The 18,501-nt window shown below is 46.3% G+C and overlaps 1 protein-coding gene and 1 long non-coding RNA gene across 7 annotated transcripts in view; one reads left to right on the top strand and one right to left on the bottom strand.

Annotated features, from left to right (window-relative positions):
* The window catches only part of Trim2 (tripartite motif containing 2), a 169,707-nt gene that overhangs the window by 66,618 nt on the left and 84,588 nt on the right, over positions 1–18,501 (top strand). The window lies entirely within an intron of this gene.
* Positions 6,195–15,772, bottom strand: LOC110346583 (uncharacterized). The gene is made up of 3 exons (XR_015449068.1): positions 12,664–15,772; positions 6,760–11,995; positions 6,195–6,299 (listed from the first exon to the last, which is right to left on the bottom strand). It is a non-coding gene; the product is annotated as an uncharacterized LOC110346583 (long non-coding RNA).

The raw sequence follows: 18,501 nt of genomic DNA, 5'->3' as shown, positions 1-18,501 counted from the left end.
TCCTAATTCAGGTTCACATAAGGATTAAAAGGACCTCCCTTAGGGTAAACATGAACTTGGCTGAGATGGGCAGGGTCATCTTCACTCTTGGAATGTTTTCCAGGTGAGAAAATCTGGTGCTGCTCTGGGCTGGGTACGGGAGGGTGAAAACCAGTTCTCACTGGCTCATATAAGCACAGCCTTGTCCTAGCAGCCTCCCTTTTCTTTCCACTCTTTTCTATAGATTCCATTTAAGCACTTACCATGACCATATTTGGGATCATGGACTCTAGGATACCATCACCTTTCATTACCAAGCTTCTGTTTAGAGGAAAATGCCCCTTACCAATATTTCCTGAGAACGTTTTTCCAACCCCTGTGTTTATCTTCCTCCATCTATTCAATTCTCCATTGGAAATTCCATGGTATCTGTTAAACATAAATGTGATACCTACGTCTTGAGTTAAAGTCCTCGAATCATCACGTTAACGGTCACTTGCATGGCTTCCTGCTTGTCTGGTAGGATTATTTCTACTTTATACAGAAGTACAAATGGGAGGAACTTCCTGTAAGACACTAAATATAAATGGGCTAGAGTCTCTCTAAGAATTACCATCTCGGCTCTGACATATTCTTTGATCTGTCATTGGGTTGAATTCTATCCTTTGAATTTCTGACTGCTGACTGGAAGGAGGCTGCGTGGTTAGTGACCTTGTAGGAGGAATGATATATTACATGGCTTTTTCTGAGCAGCACTAACTGATTACTTTCCAATTGCTGCATGGTAAGAATTCAGTGGAATTAATACAACTGGTGGTATAGCAATGCCCGGGGAAGCTTTGAAAATGATATCTTGGAATTCTGAAATCCTAGGGAGATGGCATTATCAGAATTTTCTTTTTCTCATCCTCTACTAAAGATGGCAATGCTTGATTTACACCAAACCCACTTTGGACTATACATATGCAAAGACAATGTTAGCCTGATTTATTCAGGCTTTAAAAGTTTAAAGGTCAGCTGCTGGTGAAATGCTTCACATGCTGCTGCTCATGATGAAGACAGGATCAATGATGACTTCCTTTTGGGCTTCTGGAGAATAATCCTTCCAGGATGTCAGTGTGGGAGACCTCTCTGAGAATGTTATTTTAGAAGTCTTGTGGCAGACTGAGGTCCTGTCAAACTCTGTCACTCACTTGGTCCCTGTATCTGCAGCCTCCATGCCCAGCAATTCATCCAGCCTCAAAGTGAAAAAGTCACATAGTTAGCCAGGTATTATGGTACACACCTGTAATCCCGGCACTCTGAGAGGCAGAGGTAGGAGGATCACCAGTTCAAACTCAACCTGGGCAACTTAAAAGCTTGGGAAGACCCTGTCTCAAAAATAAATGAAAAAGGGCTGTGGATGTGGCTCAGTGCAAAGGCCCTGGGTTCAATCTCCAGCACTATAAAATTTTTTTTTAAAAGAAACAAGGTTACACGTGTTATATAGGTCAGCCTACACATCTTTACTGAACATGTACTCTTGCACATCTTTACTGAATATGTAACCTTTTTCTTGAGCAATACAGTACGATGTAACAACTATTTACATTGTGTTAGGTATTATAAACAACCTAGGGATGATTTAAGGTGTATGTGAAGGTGTGCATAGATTATGTGCAAACACTACACCATTTTATTTAAGGCACTCGATTATCTGCAGACTTTGGTGCCCAGACTGGTGGGGATGCCCTGGAACCTGTCCCCAGATATGCCAAGGAACAGCTGCCCCTGTGCTTTTACGTATTAGACTTCAAGACAGACCTACTGGTTTACCAGTCATCTGTGACTTTACCATCGGATTTTCTCTGGAAGAAAATGATAAGCTTCTTGATATGGAATGGGATTTGGCCTTAGAGTTAAAAGAATTGATAAGTGCAATTTTTGAGATACTTAGGTTGAAAGAAAATTTAGGGGAGTAAATCTAGTGACACTGAGCTGCTGTTTATCAGTGACTCAGCTTTTATATAATTTGTCAGGATTTGGTAGAAATTCAACCTCAGAAACTGACTTTTTCTGGCAACTATTTTATTTTACTCATACTGGTTTCTTCTTATGTAAAACTGTTACTGTTGCACATCCTGCCTTTGAATCTCATGTTAATGGTTGAACAAAAAGATCCCCTCCCTAGAATTTTTCATGACATACTGCTCATCTGCATCGGATTTATTTATGTGGAAGGGCTGGCTCTGGATGATTAGAATGTTTCCTTGGGGCCAGTGGTGAGGCCCTGGGTTTGTTCCCAGCGCTGGGAAAAAAAAAAAGGATCTTTGAATCAAAGGAGAGTTTAGAAGTACTCAGATAGAAGCCATGGGTACAGGCTTCCTTCTGCCTTGATCTCAGTATCTCAATCAAAATAAGACTGATGACTTCTGGAACCAGAGTGGTTTGTAGAGCCGGGCTGGGAGGCGATTGGAACTCCGTGGAAGTGGTTTTCAGGTTTCAGAATGCCTGCTCGTTCAGGGATGCCCTTTTGTTTTGATTTTACTTAAAATATCAAGAGAGGCATACAATCCTGCTGACCTACTCATCTCCCATTTGAAACAGGACTGGCATAGGAGGACCATGCATGGCTGCCTTTCAGAGATGATGACTTTGAAGACCAGGAAGCAAACAAAATGGAGAGTCTCTCAGATTAAGACTTGTAAAAAGAGAGATCCAATATATGACCAAAAAGAGTGGAACTTAGAATGAGCTTTTCCTTGGTTAGTTTTGTGGTGCTGGGAATGGAACCCAGGGCTGCTGTTAAATTCCTGCACCACCTCTCAATTGCCCACCCCATCCCCAGTTCCCAGGATAAGATTTGTTCTGAATTATTCTGCCCACTGGATAAAGCAGGAAGCTATTTTTTCAAGCCCATACCCCAGTCTGTTTGCCACCAAGGACTTAATAGAGCAAATGTTATGTTCAGAGCCCCCCAGCTTTGTGATCTGCAAAGTACAACAGTGTAGAAAGCAGAGCATAAGCCTTGAAGAGATTTTCAAGCCTCATTGGTACCTTTAGACATTAACAAGCATCCTTCTCACAGCTCTATTTCCCCCAAAGTCTTTCCTTTTTTGGGAAGTAAGCCCAGGGCTGTGGTAGGAACCTCTTCAGGGCTTCAGATACAAACACTTTCTGAGAGAATCAGCTTGGCCCCTGACATGGGATTGGCTTCTTGGGCAGTAAATGTGACTTCTGGCTGTTGCAGCAGGGCCTGAGGGAAGCAGCACTTGCTACGTACCCCAGGACTCCTTGTGGGTGTGTGGCTCTATTCCTGTGGCTTCAGCCAGCTCAGCGGTCCAGAGGGTAGATGATAGATTCCCTTGAGCCTTGCATTAATTAAGAGGATGAGATCAGGTTTCTCTTATCATGAAAATAGCCTCCTAGACTAAACAAAGACAGAACTGTCTCTTTTGCTGACTACATGCGATTTATTTCAACCAGTCTCATGCATTCTACAATGGTGTTGAAGCCATATTATAAGACCACCGAATAGAGTAAGTTTTCTGCCCCTTTGCCTATGGATAAAAAGGGCATGAGCCATAGTGAATGGGATTTACATCTTGTTAACTTCCCTGTGTGTCCTTGACTATTGGGCTCCATGGAGGATGCACGGCTGTCTTCGTTATGATCCAGCTGGGAACTAAGGTAGTGAACTAGGCATGGAAGGGGAAGGGAAGGGCAGGAGCATGCAGGATGTTCAAAAGAAGAAAGCTTGGGGTCAGGGGACACCCTTCAGTGTGTGTGTGTGTGTGTGTGTGTGTGTGTGTGTGTACAGTTTGCCGCAGCAGCAGCAAAGCCTATCTCAGTGCATAGTAATCTCTTGCCATTGGCAAGTGAATTATCTCCTCCCAGATTTGGGGCATTCCACAGCCCTGTATTACTCAGCATATGCCCAGGGCTTCCTCCATGGAACTTATGCATGGGTTCTGGTTATGGAAAGCAAAATGACGACTATGGTAGTCAAAGAAAGAGGTTGTAAAAATTAACCTCTTATGCAATATAAGCACATAATTTGGCTATCCCCTTATTTAGCATCCTAAAAAGAAATCACTCCCAGAAAGGGGATAGAAGGGTACTCCGAAGGCTCAAGGCTGCAGGATCAGCTACCCCATCCATAACCCTTGGTACCCACGCCAGCTGTCTGTAGACACATTGACTCCTTTTTCCAATCCTTGCAAGTTTGATTGACCCTTACCCCTTTTCTCACCCAAATCCTAGCCATTTACAACACTTAATACTTCCTGAGCTTTCTAGAACAGAAATTAACCACAGCTCCTCAGCCACTGGGCCCTATGGCTCCAGTGGCCATGATGAGCAGTCTTGCTTGAATAGCTTTAGGATACAAAGCTTAAGGACAAAATTAACACCAGGGAGAAAAACTTTTAAGTACGGCTGGCCTAAAAAATTATACTTAATTTATAACTTTCAGTGGAGGGTATTCTGGATGTCAGCATAGTGATCGTTGCAGAGAACAAATAGCAAAAAATGACTTTCTCATCTAACACTTGATCACCGACAAAGGCAGGGCTCAAAACCAAATTTAACGGTTCCAGAATGCGTTCTCCAGAGCACTGCCACAAATAAGCAGCAGTCTTTTTCACAAAGCTGCTTCCCTTTTGTAAGGACAATGCTGTGTCCATCTGTTGTGGCACACACTGCACAGCACATGAGCTCACGTGGTAAATGCCATCTCTCGCCCCAGGTCATGAAGCTGGCATGGAGTCAGGGAACAGGAAAGGGACAGGGGATGTTTGCCTTCGGGAGGGCTGAGCAGAGGCCGACTGCCTTCTTTCTGCTGTTTTCCTTACTCTCTGCCATCCATTAGCAGTTGCCCCTCCAGTGTCCTTCATGCTTTGTCCTGTCCTTCTCCTCCCCTCCAGTCTCAATCTGGAAACCCATAGTACAAAGTAATTGATGCCTGCAGACTGACACCCACTCGGAGCTGCCAAACTGCCACCAAAACAGCTGCAGAGACCAAGGGGAGCTGGTGGCGGAGCTTGATGGTGGAGCAGTGCCTGGCATACAGCATGAGCAAGGCCCCGGCTCCATCCTCAACACGAAGGAAGGAGAAGGAAAGAAACATCTAGCACCCTGCAAGGGAGAAGGGCAGTGAGGGTGTTCGGAGCCCTGTGCTTTTTCTTATGACATTTATGCCGATGTTTCTGTTTCAGCACAAGAAGATGAATCTCATTCATTTTTAATACAATTTTATTAAAAGACAAAATATAGGATTTCGTAGAGATTTCCTCCGTAATCCATATAAACTGTTTGGCTCAAACAAAGATTCTGAATTTTTAACACCATCCATTACGGATCAAATTCATATGCTGTTTATATTTTTTGTTTGTCAGTGGTGAGGATGGAACCCAGGGCCCCACACAGGCTAAGCACTCCCACCACCAAACTATCCCCCATCTCCAAATTCTGACTCCTTTCTGAAAAGCTTTAAACATCAAGGATAGGAAATTAATAAGAATTTGCTTTGACTGGTTAAAGCTTTGCATAAAGTTCCTGCTATAGGAGGAAGGCAGATTTATGAGGTTAGGAAACAGTGAATCCCATCTGCTTTGGGGCTGTTCTGCATTTGTAACTGGTACAAAACATTCTTGGTGTGCTTGGAGCTTATTTCACATGGGATGCTCCATGCAAAATATCTTATCTATCTAGAAATGTAATAGATTTTTTTCCCTAAGCCATTTCCTCTTCATCATGTCCTTTGAATGAATGCATTCACCAGAGTACTGCCAGGTGTATCTCTGTGACTCGAGTGGTCTTCAGTCTTCTTGTGCTGCTCTTCAGCCAGTGTCTGGCAATGGATCAGAAGGGGACCGAAGTTCTCAGGCACACTAGAGGAAGGAGGAGACCCCCAGACTTCCTGCCCATATCCCTCCAGACCAGTGAACTTGTCCATAATGATTGCTACAGTATTTATTGTCTGAATGTGCAGGTTTAGTGTGTTTGGCATCCAAACAGTAAGAATAACTACTTCTTAGTTCACTTGCGATCATTGGCCAGGGTATGAAGTGTGTGGAAGAAATATCAAAGATGATATAAAACAAAAAAATCCATTTAATAATTTAAAAATAGAAACATTTTACTTAAAATTAAGTTCATATGGCTGGCTTTATAGGGAAAATTTAGTGCTTTCTGAGTGTGAGTACTTACCTGACAAACCGACAGGGTAAACTCCTGTGGTTTGTCTTCATTTGAACTTGGCAGTGAGGCCAGTGAGTTCTTCCTTGATTTGAAATGCTCCTGGGATGAACTGTGTTCAGATTCTAAATTGGAGTTGATTCCTGTTTTACAGACATATTTAGCAATTCATGGTTAGTTTTTGGTCTTAAAAGTCAGTGTCATTCAATTTAAAATAAATAAATATTAAACCCTTGGCTTAGCCAGAATGCATTACCTAGTGGATTTATTGCAGCAGAGCTGGTTAGGTAGGTTGGGGCTTTCAATTATTTCTTCTGAGAGCCAGGGATGCTGCACACCTTACGGTGACTGAGGTGACAGTATGCGCTCTGTCTTTTATGTATGGGATACCCTACTGACCCTCCGAGATGTGTTTGCCATTTTCTCCACCCCTACTACTCTTCATTAGTCTTGAAATTTATTGGCCCCATGGCATGAATCTAGAAGAACCACCTCACGTGGTCCAAGTCTATAATTTCTTCAGTGTGGCAGTAACTAGCTGAGCTCGCTTGGTACTGAGATCATAATAATGTTTTACTCTCAAACAGTGGAGAAAAACTTTACCTTTAGAAAATCATTTCGGATGAGCTGGGGTTGTAGCTCAAAGCTTTGTAGCTGAGCCCTTGCTTAGCATGTGTGAGGCCCTGGGTTGCAAAATCTGCAGCACTGGAAAAAAAAAAAAAGCAAGACATAAAAGGTCACTTTCTGGGCTGAAGATACAGCTAAGTGGTAAGCACTTGTCTAACTCGTGTGCAGCCCTGGGCAGCTCCCCAGCAAAGGGGACAGGGGTCACTTCCACAGTAATTATACCAGAGCTGAGTATTCTCTGCAGACCACTTGCCAAGCATGTGCAAGGCCCTGGGTTCCTCCCTAGTACTGCAAAATGATAATGGAATTGCAAGAAGCTGTGGATGAAAGGATGTCCTATTGTGAAAGCAAACCTAGGGAGTGTCTGGGGGAGTGGTTTTTGTAGAGATTATTAGCCAGGCATGCTGGCATACACCTGTGATCCCAGCCACCCAAGAGACTGAGGCAGAGGGATTGCAAGTTGGAGCCCAGCCTGACCACTATCAAGACCCTGTTTCAAAACAAAACAAAAAATCTGAGTCTACGCTGCTGCACAGCACACAAGAAACCATTAGAGAATGGTGTGAGCAAGACATAGTCATGTGTATATGAGAACGTATGTGGTACAGGCAGTAAGTGCAGTGATGGGTCAGAGAAGAGACAAGACCATCAGCTGAAAAATCAAAGGCAGTATAATTGAGGAGAAGGACTACAGCTAGAGCTTGAAGATGGTGCAATCTTTAGGAGGCAGAGAGACGATGTTGGGGCATAAAAGGCTGTCAGGAGCATCCTGGACACGGGGAGACCCATAGTCCACATCTGGATTAGTAAGGAGACATGCAGAACTGGGCCGGGGGCTGACCACAAGGTGTAGGCAGAGAGATCGGGGCTCTAAGATGGGGCCGATCAGAGAGGATTTGAGGGCCTGGTGGACATGCATGGACTTGCTGTGTAGGCACCGAAGAGTGTGTGAACTGACCTGGTTTTTCCGAGAGCTATGGAAGAGAGTCCTCTCCTAACTTCGGGAACCTCAGTCAGTCCTTGCCTTGTAGATGTTATCTCTGTGGGTCTGCAGAGCATCTTCCCTCTGTGTGTGTCTGTCTCTGTGTCCGTATTTCCCTTTTTCTAAGGACACCAGATTGGAGAAGGGCCCCAGGTGACAATCTCCTTTAAACTTGATTACTTCTCTGAACCCCCCGGAATCTTCCCACCTTATGGATTTTCACCTGTACCTCGGGGCAGAAATGATCCTCACTCAGTAGGAATCAGACTCAGACTGACACTTTCTCCTGCTGCTGGGCAGCGTACAGTGAGCCACGGCTCACAGCCGCCTTATCCTGAGGGGTCCCCCCACAACCTACCTCATACTGTGTTGCCAGAATGTTGCGATGCAGGTGTTTAGTACATTATGTGAAATATTCAACACTGTTATAAAACAGGCTTTAGACGACTTTGCCCAACTGTAAGAGAGATTTCCACATGTCTTTTTTGTGGGGGACACTGTGCAACCCATGACAGGTGCCTTTACAGTCTTCAGCAGCAGCAGAAGGAGAAAGCTCTGGCAGAGGTGGACCAACAACAGAACGCAGACCACACTGGAGGGAGGGAGGGAACTACAGGCTGGAGGGCAGGGTGCAGAAGGAGTAGGTAAGATCCAGAGACGTTGCAGAAGAAGAGTTGAGGCCACATAAGCATTAGCAATGAAGACAGTGGTGCCTTGTTCAGCGTGGTGCTTCCACCTGTGCTGCCTCCTTGCAGGTGGGAACTGACTGTGGGGCCAGGAATCTGGTGTCTGCAGGGTTTCCGGCCTGTGAGGACAATGGCAAAGTCATCCACATGGCTGCGGAGCCAGGAGGGGGTGGAGTTCAGGGCTGGGATTGAGGTGGTGACAGAGGCAAGTGGAGATGGCCCGTGGGCCCTGGAGACCGAGCCATCTGTCCTCCCCGAAGATACGGATCTGGGATTCAGATGCATTCCAGCAGGACTTTAATCCCGGGGAGAGGGTGGGCTCTCCAAGACGTGGATGTAGAAGCAGAGCCGTGGGCTTGATATTCTGCCAAATTCCCAGAGTTAGAGGATCTCTGAGAACCGGTCCAAGGAGCATTTAAAACTGGAGGGGAGAAAAGGTGGAGTTCTATACTCACAAAGCTAAAGAGAAAGATTCTTGTAGAAGTTTCAGTGCCGGGGCCACAGGAGTGTGGAAAGCAGGTGGAAAACTGGAAAGGGCCGTGTGGGGGACATCAGTTGTAGCTAAAAGGAGATGCAGAAGAGCAACTTTCCCGGGAGAGGAAGGAAGGAAATAGAATAACCACAAGGTAGCAGGATTAAAACAAGAGCTCGGCGGGGCTTTTATGTATCCGCAAGTCTGATTTCTGGGATGTAATTACATACAATCAAATTCATCCTTTCCAGTGTTCAGTTATATAGAGAATAATATATACATATATATTTAATGTTGGAGTTGTGTGACCATGACACCATGAAGATAAAACCAGCAACATCATCCTGAAATTCCTACACGTTGAGGCCCTTTCAGAGGAAAGCTATGCCTATCTGAAGTCAGAAGGGAAGGGGTCCTTGCTAAAGTAGATGCTTACATTAAAGGTGGGGGCTTGAGTGAGGGAGAGAGGCTGTACTGGGCTCTGTGGAGGAGCAGAATGAATAGGATGTGAGTACTAGGCTGGCACGTGCAGTCGGCCCGGATAGTCCCACAACCACTGTCTGCAAGCTGCATAGTCGGGGAACCAGAAGCTGCTCTGTCCAGCAGCCTGGAAGCCTCAGAACAAGAGGAACTGAGGTGCGGCCCGGGCCCGGACTGAAGGATTGGAAACTCCCCGAAGAGGGGCTGGTGCCTGTCCACACTCAGAGACTGAGGAATCTAGAGCCTGATGTCCCAGGGCAGTGGCAGCAGCAAAAAAATGCAACTGTTCAATAATTGAGCCGTGTGAGTGTGAACTTCCTGTCTGGTGCTTTTCATTCCGTCCAGGGCCTCAGCCACTTGGATGCTGCCACCCACATCTAGGGTGAATCTAGGCCCCTCAGTGTGCACACCTACGTGCCAGTCTCCTCTGGACACACCCTCACACCATACACACGTGGAAGTGCACTTCACCAGTGTTCTAGGTGTCTCCCAATCCAGAGAGTGGAAGGCAGGTGGGCCACTCAAAAGAGGTTATTTTGGTGAAAAGAACATTTTACCCCTTCTCATGAAGCAGAAGGACAAATGAAGGCACACATCCAGGGCCTATGGTATATTTTGGGGTGAATTCCTAAAGTCCTGCCAGCAAAACCATTTCCTGTTGGGCAAGATGTTAATGTCATAACCCTTAACTTCCACCTCCTGGCTCTTCACTCCCTATTGCAGTTACTGTCTGCAGGAGTTACTGCAGTAGTGTGCTAGCACAAGTCTGCTTTGCTTTGGGCTCTGTGCCCAAATCCGCCTGCCTTGTAATTCTGTAGCAAGTTTAAAGCCAACAACTTAAAAATTCTCCAAAGTTAAGTGCATCTGCACCTCCCCTGTTCCATACACTGGGAAGACTTGGCAGTGAAAATGGCTTCAACCCCCATAAATACTAGCGACAGCCGTAAATGACTCATTGCTGAAGAGCTGGCTGCCCCAGACATGTCCTCAGGGCATGATTTAGCAGAAGAGTCGGTTCTCCTCGTCAGCTTATACTTAAGATTTAAAACACTCTAAAATGAAGTTTTCTCTGGCATCTGTGATGTCGCCTGCACCTCCTCTCATCTTTGCACACCCACTGAGATGGATTCAGTTCAAGGGTGGGAGGCAGGAGGGCGCTGAACAGCGGTTCTCAAACTGTGGGTTTCATGAGTGGGTTGTGCATCCAGTTCGTGAGTTGCAACAGCCTATTTAAAACATGGAGTAGAAAATACAGGCCAGCGGACTAAATTCAATCTCATCAATCTTTGTTTTAGTGCAGTCTGTATTTCTGGACCAGACCCCATTGTGAAATATGTTTCTGCTATCCATCAGGGTCACCAAAGTTTGGGAAATTTGGGTGCGGAGGTGTGTGGGTTCTTTGTGCCCCTACCTAGGTCACTGGATGTCCTTGTGGCATAGCGTGGTCCATTGACTGTAAAGTGGAGATAATGAAGTTATCTGTCCACTTTGTGTGGCTGTTGAAAAGATCAGAGAGAAGATCCAAGAAAAACATTGTGCCCTGTGCCTGTTTAACGGTCAAAGCTTATTATGAGGCCAGGTGGAGAGGCACATGCCTATAATCCTAGCACCCTGGGAGGCAAGTTCAAAGCCCAGCGTGAGCAATTTAGTGAGACCCTAACTCCAAATGAAAAAAATAAAAATAAAAAAGGGCTGGAGATGTAGCTGAATGTGAAGGCCTTGGGTTCAATCCCCAGTACTGAAGAAGAAAAAACTTACTTTCAGGATTTATTCGCCTCTCTGGATTTCTTCTTCAGCTCAGCAACTGCTGCCATCATGTGGTTCTTCCTACAAGCGTCTCCAGTTCACTGCACCGCAGCCTGTTTCCTGTTGCCAGAACTGAATACCAGAAACAGGGTGACTTACAAAGATCAGAGGCTGGGAGACCGGGGGCCTAAGTTCAAGGGGCTTCATCCAGTGACGCTCTTCTTGCTGGCAGGGCCTCTGTGCAGGCTTCCGAGGTGGCACGGGGCGTCCCGCAGTGAGAGGGGCACAGAAAGGCGACAGCGAGCTGGCTTTTGTGACCGACCCACTCTCAAGATGATCATGACTGGGTCAGTGGCTCTGAGCTCCTGACCCCGTCACCCCCTAAAGGTCCTGCCTGCTGCCGCCTCTTAATACCTCACAGTGGAGATTGAATTTCAGCCAGGATGCTGCTACGACATTCACGTCAAGCCCTGTCCAAGCCTGAACCCAGTCATCTCCACCTTCGGTCATTCTCACCCCTCTGGCTGTCTGCCCCCTCCCCAAGCGCCTGGCCCTTCCTACGCCCTTCGCCCTTATCTGAGCAGTAGCTCCATTCAGCCTCCCTCAGGTTGCCTGCGTGCCATCCTGCTAACTCTGCTAGGGAAAGACTCCAAGCCTGGGTCACCATCGTCACCGATGTGGAGTGCTGCTGTCTCCAAGCCCTGCGCCTCATACTCTGGTAATTCCAAAGCATGTACTTGGTCTTCACCCCAGCACCATGCATACAACTTCAGGGTGCCTCTTCCTCAGTTGCTTGCCCCACCTTTTGTTTTTGTTGTCAGGCTAAGTGGCTTGTCCTTCAGGCACCTGTACAAAGTAATTTTTAAGTCAGAAAGACTTAGCTTTGACCCCTGCCCCGCCCAGTGAATAGTCAATAGCTTTGTGACTCTGAGAAGGGAATTCTGAAACATTTGAAGTTAGTGTTTGCCTCTGGAAAACGGGAGTAGCTATGCCTGCTTCACAGTTACCAGAATGAAATGAACTGTTGTGCATAAAGAGCAACGCATGACCCACACTAACTACGGTACTTAAGTGGCCATGGTCATATTTGATTTATAAGAATGAGTATTGGGCTGGGGATTTAGCTCAGTGGTTCCACCGGCTGCCTCACAAGTGCAAGGTCCCGAGTTCAATCCTCAGTACTAAAAAAAAAAAAGAATGAGTATTTTTGCTTGTTAAAAAGGCTCAGTGTACCTCCTTGTGGACCAGAGTTTCTTGCAGATCTGAATAGTTCAGGATCTCTGCATCTTTGTACTGGCTGTCTCTTCTGGCCACATAACCTTCCCAGTCTCCTGCCTTTCACCAAAACCTACCCATCCCTCAAGACAAAACCCAAGTGACACTTTCTCTGGGACTGGCCCAGGGGCCCTGGGCATGCCTCTGTCTGAGCTCTTGGCCTTCTGAGCTGAGCTGCTTCTTGCCCAGATGCTGAGCCTCCTGATGTCCCCACATGCACTCAAGAGCTCCCTCGGTACCTGCAGGTGCCCGACGCATAGAATGCGATCAGTTCGTGTTTCCCTGAAGTAATCTTCAAGTAATGGTGGAGACCATTTTCTGTGGCTGTAACTGAATACCAAAACCTGTATAATTTATAGAGAGAAGGAATTTATTTGTTACAGTTCCAGAGGCTGGGGAGCTGACGGCTAGGGGCTGCAGGACTGTGTGTGTTTTCTTGCTGCAGAGTGCAGGCTCGGTGCAGAGCATTTCATGGCCAGCTGAGACCAAGCCAGGGGCGTCTCGCTCTACAGCAAAGCCACCCCTCAAATAACCGTGTAATCCTCTAATCTGCTGACCCACAGCCCACTAATCACCTCTTCCAGGTCCCACCTGGTCCCGCCTGCTAGTATCTCACGGGGAGTGCTCAGTCTCAACGCCAGCTTTGGTGGAGACATTCAGACTGCACCAAGGAATGGGTGAATGAGCTAAGTGTTGTATTTTTTTCGTTGGTGTCCCTGCCCTCTCTGCCTCAAGAAATTCACCCTGTTATTTGCAACTGGGTTAGTTTAAAGTGGAGCTCTCTTGCTTTCCCATGCTTCTCGGGCTGCTCTGCTCGGTGAACCTGCCCGACCCTGGCAGCTGGGGACATGTGCAGCATGGCTCCTATCAGTCTTCCAGTTTTGTCTTCTACTTGTCCCCATCTTGTACCTCACATCGCACAAAGCCGGCTGCTTCCTCTCTGACAGCGCCTCGTACTTCGTCCCCTCGTGTCTGCCTGTGGGGCTCTTTCTGTTGGGGAACAGCGAATGCCTGAGCTGTCTGCTTCACTTGTCACACAGACCCTTGGAAGGCCTCTCAACCGCTCCTGCTTACCGTCCAGAAGCCGTTCGAATGCATTGTTTAACGCACGGAAGTAGTTGTCCTCAGTCCTCCTTTGTACCCTGTAGCAGCCTTTGGTGGATTTTCTCATACCGAAGAATGTCTTTTATCTAGCAACATCTTTACATGTTTGTTTTTGATGGCAAATGCTTCAAGTCTGAGCACCGTGTCTTAAATGTAAATTTAGAGCATTTAGGAGAGGCTTGTCTGGGCTGTACTGAGTGAGAGGGAATTGTCTTCGGCCACATATAAAATATATAATATAGCTTATATATATGTACATAGTTTACCAATTTTTTTTTTTATGGTGGTAGAGATCAAACCCAGGGCCTCATGCATGCCGGATGAGCCACTCCCAGCATTATATCAGGCATTCAATAAGCAGTTTTGATTAGTTGATGATTTGGTTTCTTTTAGAACTAATAAAACCTTCAGGTCTGATGCTTATGGTTACTCAGGAGCATGCATGCCAATAAAACAAAGTATATGGAGAGTGAAAATGCTAACACATAAGCACGTCGTGGGTGGTGGTTGAATACACACAACCCTATTTTCTCCATTGTCAAGCAGGGTGTCCTGGGGTCAGGGCAATCTATGAGTGAGCTTGAAAATATCAAAACCTAGATTTATCTCTTCTTCAGAGAACAGAAGACCCACTTCCCGGCCGTGCAGTGGCTTCTCTTTTGAGTGTGTGGTGGGTGACCAGTCATCATGGAGCACGGCAGTGTGGTGACTGCAGGAGCCAGTGCTGGGTCCAGGTGGACGAGACCTCTGTGTCTTCCGTTCACGTGAAACTGGACTCTTTCTTCCAAGAAAAGGGGCCCAGGTAGTTGGGCCTTTTACTTGTTCTTCTCACCCTCTCTCATCTAACTTGAGTCCAGATAAGCCTGAAGGTGGTAGTGGCGGTAGCTTTTATCCAAATAATACTCAGAAGCAAGTAGACAAACCGACAGGTTAACTTGTATTTTAGGGGAAGGGGAAGGTTTGTCAGTTCTTGGCTGCCATACATATTCTGATGAGTACCAACCTCCGAAGTGACTAGGACATGACGCATGGCGCACATAGCACGTTAAACAACGTGTACCCACGGAGCGTTTATGAGGGCAAAGGTAATGACTTGGCTGCAGTAGAAATCACGTGTGCATGCTCTGCACACATTTTGAGACAGAATCTCAGTGTGGTCAGTGACGCCGGCTGGCTTGGATGCTCTACTTGTGGCAGGGAGGCCCAAGAAGTGAGGTCCTGGGGGCAAGAGTAAGAGACAGAAACCCATGGGCTCTCGGTCATGGGCTGTATTGGGTCCCCCCGAGTTACTCTCTTGAAGTCCTCACCCCCAGAGTGATGGTATTGGAGATGGAGACTTTGGTAGGTAATCCGGCTTAAATGAGATCCAGAGGGTGCGGCCTTTTGCTGGTGGGCATAGAGATTAGAGCTCATTCTCTCCTGTTAGAGAATAACTCTGGCTTTGATAGAATTGTTTTGAAGACTTTATCGTAAATGATAGCTGATAGCAATACCTTTAGCTTTCTTGCTTGGCTTTCTGTTTTCGCTTCCTGTTCCCTTCTAACTGAGAGAAATCCTTATCCCCTCATTTGTAACCATCAAAGAGTGCTGTGGCCAAAGTGCTGCTTTGAGTCTGCTTTGGTGTAAAGCGCCTTGTGCCTGCAAGCACAAGAGACATTGTCACATGAAGATGGAAAGAAAGAAGCAGAGAATGAATGTCCTAAGTGACTGGACTGTACCATGTTTTCTCCTCATCCCCATCTCTTCTCTCTTGGTTCTACCTCTTTTTTCTTCAACAAATGAAATGAATTTTATTAGGTACTATCTTCCTTTGTCCATCTCTATCTTAATTAGAACCAGTTTCTGGGCAATATAAAGTGACAATGTTTGACAGCATTGTAATTTTCTGCAGTAATAAATAGGGTTTCTAAATAAAAGCTGAGTATCATACCCATAATTCTTTGGCTTACATATAAAAGATCATTGCTGCCAAACTGTGCATAAGGATTGAAAATATTTTCCTTTAATAATACTGAAAATACTTAAGGCTGGGCAATAAGAAGATACGTCTTATTTGGAAGTATTTTTTCAGATATTGTTTTTAGACTCCCAGTTTGAAGGATGAAGCTTTACATCGTAGTTTGAACTACTCTTTAAAAGAATGTCAGATAATATTCAGCAGTTAGACTTTGGGTAGGGTGTGGTACTGGGGATTGAACTCAGGGCCTTTGCACTGAGCTACATTTCCAGCCCCTTTTCCTCTTGTTTTTTTTCTTTCTTTTTTTTTTTTGAGACAGAGTCTCACTGAATTGTGCAGGCTGGTCTTGAACTTTTGAATCTCCTGTGCCAGAGTGCTGGGACTGCAGGCATGCCCCACCAAACCCAACTAGATACTGTTTACTTTTCCATGTGGGACTCAAACCCAGGATGTCACACATGCTAGGCAAGTGCTCACTCCCTGAGCTGCACCCTCTACCCTTACACTACCTATGGTAATTAGGCCTTAGGGCAGGGATTCAGTCTAGGAGTAAATAGCATCTTTTCTTACATTGCTTCTTTCTTCATTTGGAAGTTCCTATCTAGTTATCTAAGACTACACATATTGTAAGAGGTCACTAACTCAAAATAGTGTGGAAAAGCAAGAGCGAATCATAGGGTGTGGGGGTGTAGCCCAGAGTGCTTGCCTAACCCGTGTAAGACCCCGGATTCCATCCCCAGCACTAAAAAAAAATGAATTACAGAATTTTCAAAAGCTGTCTATTTTTATTATTCACAGTACTTGTATGTACAAAATAACCATGTAAATGTATTATAAAAGCACACCTTAATGCTTGGATGAGAATACTTTCCCCGTAGAGTGTACGTCAGTCTTAAGTAGCGCATGCTGTCCTGATGAACTTCTTACCTCATTTCCCTGACAGATCCGCTGCAGAGACAGCTCACAGGGAGCCCTAGCAGCATCGGTGACATGGCCTGTGAGGGGACTCATGGCCCAGCCTGCATGTGCGCTGTGTCATCGCTGGGGATTGGCCCTGCCCTGGTGGGGTTCACAGGTTGGTGAGGGCGACTGCTCTGACCAAGCAGATAGGCCGTCCCAAACTGTGGCTATGGTCACAAAGGATTCCAGGGGGCCCGCTGAGAAATAGCAAAGAAGGACATACACTTGGAGGATGGGGTTGGGAAGCCTCAGGGAGAAAGCAGCACAGGGGTGAGAGCCAGGGCAGCAGGCCCCCTGCCAGGTGGCAGCTTCACACCAGAACTGCTTCCCACCTCATTAAGATCCATTCATTTAGCCACAAGCTGAAGAAGGGGAGCCTCCTTTGCAGGATTTAAGAACTTGAATCTACACCAGGGTCCTGGGTCAGCTGATTCTTGAGAGGCCGGAAACCTTGGAGAGACAGTGCGAGGGGAAGTCAAAGCTGAGGCCACAGGAAGCCAAGCGGCAGGTTGCAGGGTGCTGCCAGGAGAGCTCTGGCCCTCAAAGAGAAAACCAGAAATAAACACTCTTCTTATAATAAAATAAGCTTTATGGCAGATTGGAACGGAAGACTAGGTCATCCCATTCCTGGGCACAGACAAACATTTGTTAATAGCGTTTTAAAAATAGAATGGAGGGCCAGGGACTTGGCTTAGGGAGAGAGCGCATGCTTAGCATGGGCCAGGCCTTGGGTTCCATCCCCAGTAGCAAAACAAAAACACAAAAAAGAAAATTCTACCAAGGTCCGCCAGGGAACAGGAAAAGGGAGGGCCAGATGCCCAAGAGGGCCGCATCTGCTGCCAACAGCATGGCACCTTTGGGTAGATCTGTGTATTTTTAGCACAACACTTTGGTCACAGATTTGACTGGATTTGTTCGAAGTCTCTACAGCTGCTAATGACTTAGTCTCCACTCTTCCTCACTTTTGTTAGTGTTGAATTTTCATTGTCAGAGCCATCCTGAGGGCATGCAGCTTCTTTTTTTTTTTTTTTTTTTGGTACCGGGGATCCAACTCAGGTCCTTGCACTTGTGAGTCAGGAGGCAGGCGCTGGAACCACTGAGCTAAATCCCCAGCCCATGCAGCTTCTTAACTACAGTTGGCATTCAGCCTTTGTCTACTACATCTTGTATCTGTTTCTTTTTTTTTTTTTTTTCCTATTCCCAGGAGTCTGCCTTCTCTTGAATCTCCCTCTACAGGATGTTGTGGTTCATTTTCTCCCTGCCCTTTGCCATGAGGTGGCTGGATTTTTAACCTTTGACAGCTATAATCCTTTGTGCTGAGTTCCTGTTTCACTGCTATCTTGGGAGCTCCTGCTGTTTGATGGTGGTGTCTGTGCATTCATAAACTCTAAACCATTCATTCCCGGAGCAGACTAGCTGTGGCCTGAGAGAGAGCCCTTTGCTGTCCTCCATGGAGTGTTCTATTTTCACTTTGCAAGACCTTGGCTTGTTGTATTTCTGGTTGTTTCTGCTGTGGAATATTCTCAATAGAACTAACTGTAACGAAACCCAGGCAGGCTGTAGAGGCCTCTGATGCCCAGGTCTGCCTAGAAAAGGTACAGAGGAGCAGATGGAGAGCTGTGCACTCAGAGGCAGGCAGATGGCGTGGCCACTGAGTTGCGTGTTGTGGAAGGAGTCAGATCGTCTCCCCAGACTCGTCCATCTTCGTCTGTACAGCAGAGATCAGACTGGCTGTGTCCGAAGAGCTCCAGGTGCCTGACGGGAGTGTGTGGTGGAGGATGAGTGTGGGTGAGAGGTATGGAAAGCAGCTCTCTGTTTTCTGCGCTGGGGGTTAAACCCAGAGACTTTTGCATGCTAAACATGGGGGCTTCCATTGAGCCATACCCCCATCCCCTAGTAGTTCTCTAGAGAAAATATTTTGTGGCTTTAAAACCACAGGACTGTGCCTTCTTCTAAGGTCTTTTCCAATATCATATACCTCTGATTCTATGAACTAAGTCTCCTAGCTGCCTGCTGCCAGTTATTGGTGGAGAGCCCCCATAGGGCAAGGGGGAAA

This window comes from Heterocephalus glaber, unplaced genomic scaffold (genome assembly GCF_053883595.1).
Source record: "Heterocephalus glaber isolate CG9 unplaced genomic scaffold, H.glaber_assembly_v1.0 deba00000613, whole genome shotgun sequence".
NCBI lineage: Eukaryota > Metazoa > Chordata > Mammalia > Rodentia > Bathyergidae > Heterocephalus > Heterocephalus glaber.
Note: the sequence above shows the minus strand (reverse complement) of the source record. Positions and strands in the feature narration are given on the sequence as shown.